Here is a 9,265-nt window from a genome sequence, read left to right as displayed (position 1 = left end):
AGTATCTGAGGTACTGTAAATAATGATTTTGTGTAGCTACTATGGCATATGCCTTTGTGAGCCATGAATCAATAGAGAATCAAAACAGATGCTAACAAATCCTGATGCATTCTGTTCTTAAGATCTGTCTTTATCAGATTCATTTGAGAAAAAGTTCTCTTTGCAGATGCCTTACTAAACTGTAACACCAAAACAGATGAAACAAAGCTACCAAGCTCTTGAAAATTATATTGTCCTACTGCAATTTCCATCCAGATTCATTTAACCTACACATCATTGTTGTTCAGCCAAAGCAACCTTCAGCCAATTTTTTTTACATTTCTGCTCAAGCAGTTTGAGATTCCTATGATAAAGTCTAGTTGCAGCTTGTTATGTCCAAGTACTTTAGACAGAGCAAGATCTGCTAGTGATTCCAATTATTTGACATTTGTTGGAAGTCATTGCTTCATTTCCTTTATCAGTTCAAGCAGATACAGTACATCTGGCTTCATCGCTTAATTTCTTCAACAGCTGATGTACCATCCATGTTGGAGTCTGCCACTAGAATATTGAATGCAAATCCAAAACTGACATCTTGGGAGTGGAAAATAGTTAGCTTTGTTATCGATGTCATAAGCCAGGGTCGATGACTACTTAGTGTTGGTAGCTGGATTCATGACACACTGAAGGATGTTTTTAATATAGACTGATGAGTTTGTGTAGTAGTTTAACAGTGTAGGAAGTATCCAACCCAAACAGTTTATTCACTCTGTTCAGTTTTTGTAGCATTGATTTAAAAATACAAGATGTAATTTATTTCCAGAAATATATATTTGGTATACTAATTCTGCTGTGCAGTTCCTCTCTTCATCATTTGCAAACTGGAAAGTTTCAGCTCATCAAACTGGTTAAGTATACATTGGATCCAGAGGTAGATTTAAAGTCAGCAGGTTGTGGTCAACTTCATAATCTTTAGTAGCTCCTGCCCAATGTTAATAAAAGAATAAAGAGCACTGTATTTCTGTTGCCACTCAGTGCTTTGACTAAACCAACTGTTTCCAACAAAGTTTCCAACCAAAGTTTCTGCTGTCATTAATTAAATGTGATGAGGTTAATAGAGTGACATATACACTTAAAATGAATGATTTTTGGGTTTATATGTTTCATCTTTGTGATTGCAGAATTACTACTACCATGCATAGTGTTACATGATCCATTGCCAATCTTATGCACCACTCAAGCGTCAAAGTCCTTCTCTTCAGGAAAGTCTTTAGAGCAGTGGAGGTGCTATCAATAGTTCCTTACTGTAGTGACATAATCCCAAGGAAAAATGTTAAAATTTAACACACAGCATAACTGTAATACCATATGACTATAAAAAGTTGTTTCTCCATAGAGATGTTGCTGCTTTCATCTATGAGAAAGGAATACAGCTTGTCTTGTTAATCAAGTATCAAGTTCTTATGAACCAACAAACTTAAAGCACACTTTATTAGTGCTACATTTGTTTCTGTTAATTGCCAAGTCCTTGTCAAAAATGTCTTTAACCAGCTCACCAAGATGATTGACAGTGTTGAGTTTGAGATTTGCAAGATGCTCTTGTGCCATCACCTGGCACTTCATGAATCCCATATTTAAGATGGTCTTCCTTTTTCTAGTCTTTACAGTATTGGTTACTATATTGCAGCTAGTTCCCCATAGTGTAAAAAATGAATTTTCATATACTGTTAGTGCACAATGGATAGTATTGCTGGAGACTAAATGTGGTTTAAAGAACACTTACTTCTCCTCAAGAGATGCCAAAGCTGTATGCGCCAGACGGACCTCTATCGGTGACTTGGGAGAGCTGAAATAATTTACACCATGCTCACTCTCTTATTGCAGCTGTTTTTGAAATAGCCCAAAATGCCACATATTTTTTCCATATTTTTAGCCTAAAAATCTGCCACCTGCAGAAGCCAATTTTCTCTCTTGAAAAGGCATCAAAAACAACCAACTTGCATGGGAAAACCACAGATCTGGCACCCCTGTTCATAAGGTACTGTATAAAGTAAATAAGGATATATACTGTAAATATAAACAGATTCTTATCATGTTACAATTAAACAGTAAAGTATACTGAATAATCAGTGTATTCAATGTATTTTTATATAACACTTTTCACTTACTGTAGTGCAGGCCCAGACCACTTGCACAGATCGACAGAGGATGCCGTTGCGCTAACAATAAACACTGCCCTCACCCACCTGGAAAGAGGAAATACATATGTAAGAATGCTGTTCATAGATTACAGCTCGGCATTCAACACCATCATCCCCTCAAAACTCGTCTTGAAGCTTGACAACCTTGGGTTGGGGACGACCATCTGCAGATGGATTTTCTCTTTCCTCACAAACAGGCCCCAGGTGGTGAGAGTCGGCAAACACACATCCTCATCACTCATTTTAAACACAGGAGCGCCGCAGGGCTGTATTCCTTGTTCACCCATGACTGTGTTGCAAAACACGGCACAAACACCATCATCAAGTTTGCAGACGACACAACCATCATAGGTCTTATCACTGACAACGATGAGACGGCCTACAGAGAGGAGGTGCTGGCATTGAGTAATTGGTGCCTAGATAACAACTTGCCTCTTAACGTCAGCAAAACCAAGGAGATGATTGTGGACTATCGAAAACAACAAGGCAGAGAACACCAGGCCATCTACATCAGCGGCATAGAAGTTGAAAGGGTTAACAGCTTCAAGTTCCTCGGAGTAAACATCACCAAGGATCTCTCGTGGACCCTTCACATAGACACTGTGGTCAAGAAAGCTCGCCAGCGGCTCTACTTCCTGAGGAGGCTGAGGAAGTTTGGCATGAATGCCAACATCACCTCAAACTTTTACAGGAGTGTGGTCGAGAGTCTGCTAACGGGCTGCATTACCGTCTGGTATGGGAGCTGCTCTGCCAGCAGCCGGAAATCACTACAGAGAGTGGTGAAGGCAGCAGAGCACATCACGGGCAAGAGTCTTCCTGCCATTGAAGACATTTACCTCCATCGGTGCTTGCGTAAGACAAGCAGCATCATAAAGGACCACAGCCATCCAGCACGCCAGCTGTTCTCCTTGTTACCGTCTGGCAGACGATACAGGAGTCTGGCTGCTCGGACTACAAGACTTAAGAACAGCTTTTACCACCAGGCCATTCGACTCCTCAACAGCAACACCTGAACACTTACACACACTTACATTACATCTACATTGCACTACATCTACATTGCACTACTCACACACAAACTGTACCTGCACACACTCAGAATACTGACTGGAACATGCATCTGCACTTTATGGAATATGCATCTGCACTTATAAAACATTATCTGTGCAATAACTGTCATTTGTACTTGCTGCTCATTCAACTCATATTGCTCTATAACTTCTTTTAAAACATACACATTTTATTTTATATGACTTGTCTATTTTTAACTTGTAATCTTTTTTTAAGCTTTATTGGATCTAGGCTGAGTGACTTGTTTTTCTCGTCATACACATTTCATTGTATGTTGACCCTGTGTTAACCTATATATGACAAATAAACCTAAACCTAACAAACTGACAACTATAATCCAGTAACAGTAAATTACTAAACCATTAAACATGCTATAAAGCAGGTCAGTTTCATTTTGATTAATTTAAACAAATCATGAGAATATAAAGTCCGTTAACACAAGAACTGAGGTCTGGACAGTTGAAAATGAAGAGAACTAAAACGCCTATCAACTGCATTGCTAGAGGACATGAAACTCTGGGGCTAAGGGGGTTCCACAAATACTATAACAAATTCATGGTTCTGATGATCTAGACCATCCACATCCTCCTGGACATTCAATAATATCTTAAGTACATGATTGACTGAGTTAAAAGAACATAGTATTCTCTCATTGTTGGATTGCAAGGCTCCCAAACTTTCTTTTGTCACTTTCCAAGAAGAAGAGAAAAGAAATAAAAATTACATCCTACTGTACATTCTAAAAGCCATATAATAACACAAGTAATTGTATTGTAAGTGCTGCAGTGGGTTAAGCAGCATAATCAATAATTTGATATACTCTTGATTGATTACGTGTATCATTTGTCCTGTGAGTCTGTATCTCTGTTTTTATGTTTCTGCTGCTATATGCATCTGAATTTCTCGTTTGGATTAATAATGTTTATCTAATCTAATCTAATTCATTAGAGGCACCAGAATGTCAAGTAGCAAATGTAATTAAAGTTGTGATCCTTTTTAAAAGTTATTTGTGGTGTAAATTGTATTGAGCAAACTGAGAAGAGATGAGAAGAACAAATATCATGGTGTCACAATGGAATAACAGCAAACAAGGATGGATTTTGAACCATATCTGGTGAGAAATGGCAGCTATTGGACAGAGGTAATTGTTAACTAGTGAATGTGTGACAAGGTTATGAATCAGGTGGATAGTTGTATTCTGTATGAGATGAAGTAATCTGGTACAGGTCCACTAGAAGGACATTGCTATCATCCAACCAATAAATGAGCAGCATTTTTCTTAAAAGTTAACTTGAGGATGTGTGGTTATGGGCAGGTGGATTCTCTGAATGGTGGAGGAGGAGAAGAGCTTGTAAGAGTGGCTCACTGATATAACATTCAATGTGAAAAAAACGGTTTTCAACAAGGCAAACACCCACGTTCATTGCAGTCTTTAATCACTGATGTTTTGCCCAAAGCAATAGAGAGGTCACAGTGTGCAGCAATGGGCCTTCCCAGAATGCAAAGTGATTCTCTCTAACAAATGTTAAAGTGCAGATGAAAATTAATTAATTATGCCATGTAATATAAAGAGGGTAACACACTATCAGAGAGTTGGTGTATCAGAAGTTTAATTTGAAGCAAGTCTTCAGCAAACAAATGCATATGACAATGAAATAACGGAAGGATAAAAAATACAACATTGTTTTAAAAGGCTGTTCTCAAGGAGAAATCACGCTCCAGAATGAACGCTACTACTGGTTATCTCTCTTCTTAAACAGGGGAGGACCAGAAGGGGTGGGACTTCCAATGATGGGGTGGACATGACCTGGATTATCTTACTCCACTCTGGGGTACAAGAGGCAAAGATTGTCACTGATCGTATCACACTTGTCTCCTTCCCCATTATTCTCATTCTTTTTTTCTGTTCTGAGCCAAAAAAAGCACTCCAGAACCCTGTGTTTACTTCAGCCAAAAACTCTTTTAGGCAAACTGAGACACATGAAGATACTTGCATTCATCTGACAGAGTAAACAAAAGAAAGAGTTAAGTGTTGTCATCCAAGTAGCAGTCATAATGGAGCTAAGGCAGAGAACAAAGAATGGAGGATGCCAAGAGGCTTTGAAAGGACAGATGATGGTAAACAGAAATAGCACTTTTTCGTGATGTTCTGAAAATTGCCAGGAGAACATGGAAGTGAACCTGATCAGACCAGATCCAGTGATGGCAATCATATTTCTTCATGCTGTGACCTTTGCTGTCACCTTTGTGTTAATGTTAAAAATAAAAATCTTAAAAAGTCAATACTTTTTGAGTTTTATAAAGTAGGGGAAATTACTTTGTGTTTTCCCCTGCGATGGACTGGTGCCTTGTCCAAGAAACTGTACCTGCCTTGAACCCTGTGCTTACTGCGATAGGCTGCAGCCCCCTGTACCCTGTTCAGGATTCAGCAGACTTTGAAGAATGAAAGAATGCATGACTTGAAATGCCAGAAAGGAAAGGATTATTATAATTAGTTCTTTTGACAGATTTCTGCACACCCCAAACGTTTAACATTACAAACCTTAATTGCCTTTAGGGCGGAGTGGTGGCTCTGAGGCTAGAGATCTGCACTGGCAATCGGAAGGTTGCCGGTTCGAATCCCGTCAATGCCATTAGGGACTCTGCTCTGTTGGGCCCTTAAGCAAGGCCCTTAACCTGCAATTGCTGAGCGCTTTGAGTAGTGAGAAAAGCGCTATATAAATGCAAAAAATTATTATTATTATTAAACCTTAATATAGCATATTCTACAAATTGCATTTGAATTTAATTAAATATTACAAATAAAAAAAACATAAAAACTATTACTGTTAATTTAAATTCCATCACTTGCATCACTGCTGGGGTAAAGCTGGTCATTTTTCATTATAATATACTAATAAATTATTTATTCCTAAAATATTGATGAATGGAATGAAACCCTACAGAAAAGATGTTATCCACAATCACACAATGCAATAATAAAATAATACATTTAGCTATGTTAGATTCAATTAAATTCATTTATATAGCAAGTTGAGACTGGGCGTCTCAAAGCATACAAGTCCCAAATTGTACTTCCAAAAATACCCACTAAGGGGGAACACTATCAAAAACCCCGGCTTGACACAAAATGGGCCTGGTAGAATCTTTATATAATAAAAAGGTTTATTCATAATGAAAATGCTCTGACATAACATGAAGATCCTTTTGGCGCAAAGACATAAGGAAGTTGTCTAAAATAATAAGGCAATCCAAAGCAAACAATGTTTCAAATAAATCATCCAGTTGCGAAGTCGAAAAATCCAAATCACAATAAGCACAGAAAATCTCAGTAACTCACCACACCTAAAGCCAATCGAAATGAACTGCCGGGAACTGTGGAAAACACTCTACATTTATAGGGAGGAGGACAGCTCCCGGTGGTGATTGGCAAGTGGCTCCACCCCTTGGAGGGCCTCTTACAAAACACGTGAAACACAGCACAGGCATCGAGAACAAAGCACATAATAATTAAAGGTAACATTAATATAAAACAAAGACCCAAAAAAGAACAAAAACACATAAAACGAGAACACCCAGCCAGGGGAAGAACCCTGGTATAAATATAACATGACCCACTTTAACAGGTTAGCTGCTCTATAGCTAGCCAAATAAACAACTACTGCAGATGTAAGCTAGAAAATTACTGGGCACTAGTTGAAGGATGTTTTCATTATCATTGTTTCTGTTTATTATATTGCTATATTCCATTGTTTTCTTTCTTGGCCACATGTTTTAATGTACATTTGAATTTATATTATATTACCTTGTCTTATTTTGACCACTAAAAAATGTAATAACAAATTTTTATGTTCTCCCATTAAGTTTTCTTTTATAAATCTCAACGTTGTGTGGAAAGCTTTGTACACACATTTTGAACCTCTTTTTATGTATAGACAATTTTTATAACTCTGATCCCTGGTGCCTTGTATTTACTTTATTACTTCAGTCACTCAAGATATGCAAGAAATATACCAGCAAAGTATTATTTATTAAGAAAAGAATAATAGGAGGCAGAAGAAAAAATAATAGAAAATAGAAATGGATAATAAAGTCTAGATATAGTCCTAAATAAAAATGCACCCTTGCTTAAAAGTCAGAAAGTTTACTGAAGATTAATAACAAAAGAAACATCAGTATCAAAAGACAGTGTCATCCTGAGTAACTTGTTTAAATTCAACAGTAGGGCTGATGCATAGACAACACCTTTGACGTGTTTACGTTTCTCCACCCTTGCTGTGTTTTGGGTGATGTCTAGCCTAAAATCTCTCTTGAGTCATCAGATAGTTCACCAGAACCTACATGGGGCTATCTGAAAATCCTTTCCCATGCCCTCATCATACCCTTTTCCACTAACCTGTGTGCATCAGTGAATCTTAGAGCTGTGTGGTCTGGAGATATGTTGCCCTGATAGGGTTACCCATGGGAAGTTGATCTTAGGGGAGTGGTCAGAAAAGAACAATCCATAATCTTATACTCATGGATGTTCTAATAAATACACGTAGGTTTCCTCCTTCAGTTGAAACACATGCAGATTAGGTGGATTGGCAATGCTAAATTGAACCTAGAGTATATGTGCATGTTTGTTCACCCTTTGGTGGACTGGTGAACCTATCTAGGGATGGTTCCTGTCGTGAGCCCTAAACTTGCTGAGATAGGGTACAGCTTCCCTATGACCCTGCTCAGGATAAAATATTTTTGAAAGATGGATGGAAGGATGAAATGTTCTAATTAAATCTTGGAAAAACTTTTCCCAGAATAGCAATACAGGGCCCCACTTTTAAAGCCAGGCCATGTGAGTAGTGTTCATCAATGGCTACATGGTAGCCAAGGACACACACATAGCATAGAAAAGCTGTGTAGAGCCACCAGTTGTAGGTGTTTTAGGTTAGATGCAATGTCATTCAACTGAAAGCATGAGTGGGATGGATCCAGGCATATAGAATAAAAACATGCAAAAACAACTCCGGAGGAAGAAACCTAATGTAAGATACTAGAACTTTGACTATGTCAGTATTACTGTTATTGTCAAATATTCTAAAGAGCAAGTAAGAATTTCATTGAACTAAGTACACTATTTAATATCAACATATAATACACAAGAATCTCTGAGATCACTGGGGTATTCCTTACTTCATCTACCTGAACTGTCAAGCTGCAAAGCTGTAGACTGTTGTCAACATAACATGCAATAAGATGCTGCAGATGTTCTATCAGACGGTTGTGGCGAGTGCCCTCTTCTACACAGTGGTGTGCTGGGGAGGCAGCATAAAGAAGAAGGATGCCTCACGCCTGGACAAACTGGTGAGGAAGGCAGGCTCTATTGTAGGCATGGAGCTGGACAGTTTGACATCCGTGGCAGAGCGACGGGCGCTCAGCAGGCTCCTATCAATTATGGAGAATTCACTGCATCTACTAAACAGTGTCATCTCCAGACAGAGGAGCAGCGTCAGCGACAGACTTCTGTCACTGTCCTGACTGTGAGCCATAAGAAGTGGACTGCCTCTGCAGTTTGCATACCAGGAGAAGGTGGGAGCAGAGGATGCCATCATCTACATGCTACACCGATCCCTCCCCCACTTGGACAGAGGCAGTGGTGCTGTAAGAATTATGTTTCTGGACTTCTCTAGCGCCTTCAACAGCATCCAACCTCTGCTCCTTAGGAACAAGCTGACAGAGATGGGAGTAGATTCATACCTAGTGGCATGGATTGTGAACTGTCTTACAGACAGACCTCAGTATGTGCGTCTCGGGAACTGCAGGTCTGACATTGTGGTCAACAGCACAGGAGCGCCGAAGGGGACTGTGCTTTCTCCGGTCCTGTTCAGCCAATATACATCGGACTTCCAATACAGCTCGGAGTCCTGCCATGTGCAAACGTTCACTGACGACACTGCTATTGTGGGCTGCATCAGGAGTGGGCAGGAGGAGAAGTATAGAAACCTAATCAAGGACTTTGTTAAATGGTGAGACTC

Source organism: Erpetoichthys calabaricus, chromosome 2 (genome assembly GCF_900747795.2).
Source record: "Erpetoichthys calabaricus chromosome 2, fErpCal1.3, whole genome shotgun sequence".
Taxonomy (NCBI): Eukaryota; Metazoa; Chordata; class Cladistia; order Polypteriformes; family Polypteridae; genus Erpetoichthys; species Erpetoichthys calabaricus.
Note: the sequence above shows the minus strand (reverse complement) of the source record.